Here is a 2587-nt window from a genome sequence, read left to right as displayed (position 1 = left end):
GTCAGCCAATCAGCATTCAGTGCTCGAGCCATCCAGTTTATAATTCAATAGGCTTTAGCACAATGTGTACACAGAGTGAATGTGGCCATTTTCCCCCAATCCTGTAAGAAATGCATTGACTCGTGTGTGTCGAGTAAAGCAGTGCTTACCTGAGAGCAGCTTATTGTAATAGCATTAGACACTACTTATTCTGCTCATACTGAAGCCCTACCTACAGTACTGCACAGAGGGGTGAAAAAGGCGTGTATACTGTATGCGGAGAAACTAAGAATTAGAGGGAGTAAGAGAGTAACTGAGGGAAAGTGGGATACAGACATCTTTCATGCTGGCATTTCCACAACAGGGAGAGCATTTCAAAGGCATTTTGAGCACTTAAAATTCTGGCCCGGGTTGAAAATGCATGTTTGAAATCTGGCCCTTGAGGTCCAATACACTTCTGGTTTTCATTTTTCTCTAATCAGGGACTGGTTTAGACCTGGGACACCAGATGAGATGAGTGCAATGATAGATCAAGTAGGAAGAAAAACCAGAACTGTCTTGCCATTCCAGGATCATAATTGAATAGCTACCCGGGTTTACTTGAGGGTTGAAAATGCCAGTTTGAACGCACCTATAGAGAAGCTACAGCGAGTGGAGAGACTGGCGTAGTAGATAGAGTGAAGGATTGCCCTCTGTGTGTTTCACTTAGCACTAAATCAGCTGAAGTGTCATTACTGTTATTAGTCCTCCCCTTATGCTCTCTGAAGGGGATTAGTTTCACAAATCAAGCAAAATTAAGCTGCTGCACGTAAAGCATTTGGGAGAGACGTGCAACATGGTGAAAGTGTGCAGCTCACAGACTAATCCAACTGGCCTCAGGTGTTCAGCGCTCCAGAAGCATCCTCATAGTGGACAGTATTGAGTGTTCATACAGCACTGGTGAAGTCTAGAACCCATGTTCAGGGTGATTCAAATATCTCATTCAACAGGAAAAAAAGGTATTATCTTTTCATGTCTCGATTTTTCTATATCGTACCTGTCTGTGGCCCTACTGTTCTACACAGTATATTAGCTCATTGTCATTTATCTGACTGCCCCATTTCTCTGTCTGTCCACCCTCTGCTGTGGCTGCCTGTCTGTTAGCGGGAGAAGAGGCGCGCTCTGTTCCTTTATAACCTGCAGATCCAGAGGCGCATCTCATACACCAAAAGGCAACGGACACGACTCATGCAGCTAGGAACAGGAGAGAAAACAGTGCGTACTGTGTGTATTTAACTACTCTCTCATTAAACAGAGTTTAAACATCTTTATTTTCCTAAAGGTCTTTGAACCCTTCTATTTCCCGATTTTAGTTGATGGGATGGTTCTTGGATGACCTCTGAGAACTCATGACAGAATGACAGTGCCTTTAATTTTGAAGTCAAATGGGCTCACTCTTTTCCAGGAATGATGTCAAAGACGAAACTAAACAAACACAGACAAACTCTTTGGGATTCAGCCTCCCTCCCACTCTCCTTCCTGGGCCCTTCTCTCTCCATCCGGTCTTACATGCTGTTGTATTAGCCTCTTCTGTCTTCACTAATGCTTTTCATTCCATGCGACACCCAATAATCTAATTAGGGAAAATATATTCCTTTCATTGAATTGTACTGCTATTTAACACTGCCCCTTCTACCTCCTGTACTCTCCCCATCCCACTCTCTCTGTTCCTCCCACTTTTCTGCTGTCCCTCTCCCCTTCACCTCCACTCTCTCTGTTCCTCCCACTTTTCTGCTGTCTCTCTCCCCTTCACCTCCACTCTCTCCCGCTCAGGTGTTGTCTGGTGTGTTGTCTAGACTGGAGAGGCTGGGCTGCAGGCTGCGGTGGTGCTGTGTGTGTGGGGAGAGGCAGAGGGGTGACCGGGCTGTGGAGTGCACAGTCCCAGGCTGCCAGGCGGCCTACTGTCCCCAGTGCTGGAGGGACCTGGGCAGGATCTGTTACGCCTGTGTCCCCACTAGTACCTGGGATCCAGTAGAAAGCTGTTCAGACACAGACATGTACTATGTCCATTAGGGCGACCACCTAAATCACATGCAGACACCGTAAATATATTTAGCATATTAGCCCATTACAGGTTTTGGTCGTCAATCTTCTTCAATAACAATAAAAGCAAACTTGCCGAATGAACAGTTGTTCATCACACACTGTTAAATGTTTATTTTGGTATTGTTCTGAGGGAAATTCCTTGAATCTCTGTCCAAAGTTCTATTTTCTGTGACTAATGAATAGTTAAATCGACTAGACATGTATAACAACAGCATCTGCTTCTCCAGAGGTTTTATTTATTTAGCAATGCTGACAATTGACAACTGGAGATCCAGCTAATTATTTGGGATGTCCAGACAATAGGATTACATATTGTCAGATTGAATAGCCTATATCTGTGTAAGGTAAAGGTTTGCATAATTTAGTCACACTTAATTATCTTAAATGCAGGATTTTATAAATCGATTTTATTTTAAATTTGCTATATATAAATGTTGTGTAAGGTTTGTTAGAAGGCTGTCTAGAATGTGACCGCGCAGAAAGATTCAGGCAGTAAAGAGTTAAAGCACAAGAGAAAATCCCG

This window comes from Oncorhynchus gorbuscha, linkage group LG19 (genome assembly GCF_021184085.1).
Source record: "Oncorhynchus gorbuscha isolate QuinsamMale2020 ecotype Even-year linkage group LG19, OgorEven_v1.0, whole genome shotgun sequence".
Taxonomy (NCBI): Eukaryota; Metazoa; Chordata; class Actinopteri; order Salmoniformes; family Salmonidae; genus Oncorhynchus; species Oncorhynchus gorbuscha.
The sequence above is the reverse complement of the archived record's forward strand: the minus strand, read 5'-3'. Positions refer to the sequence as shown.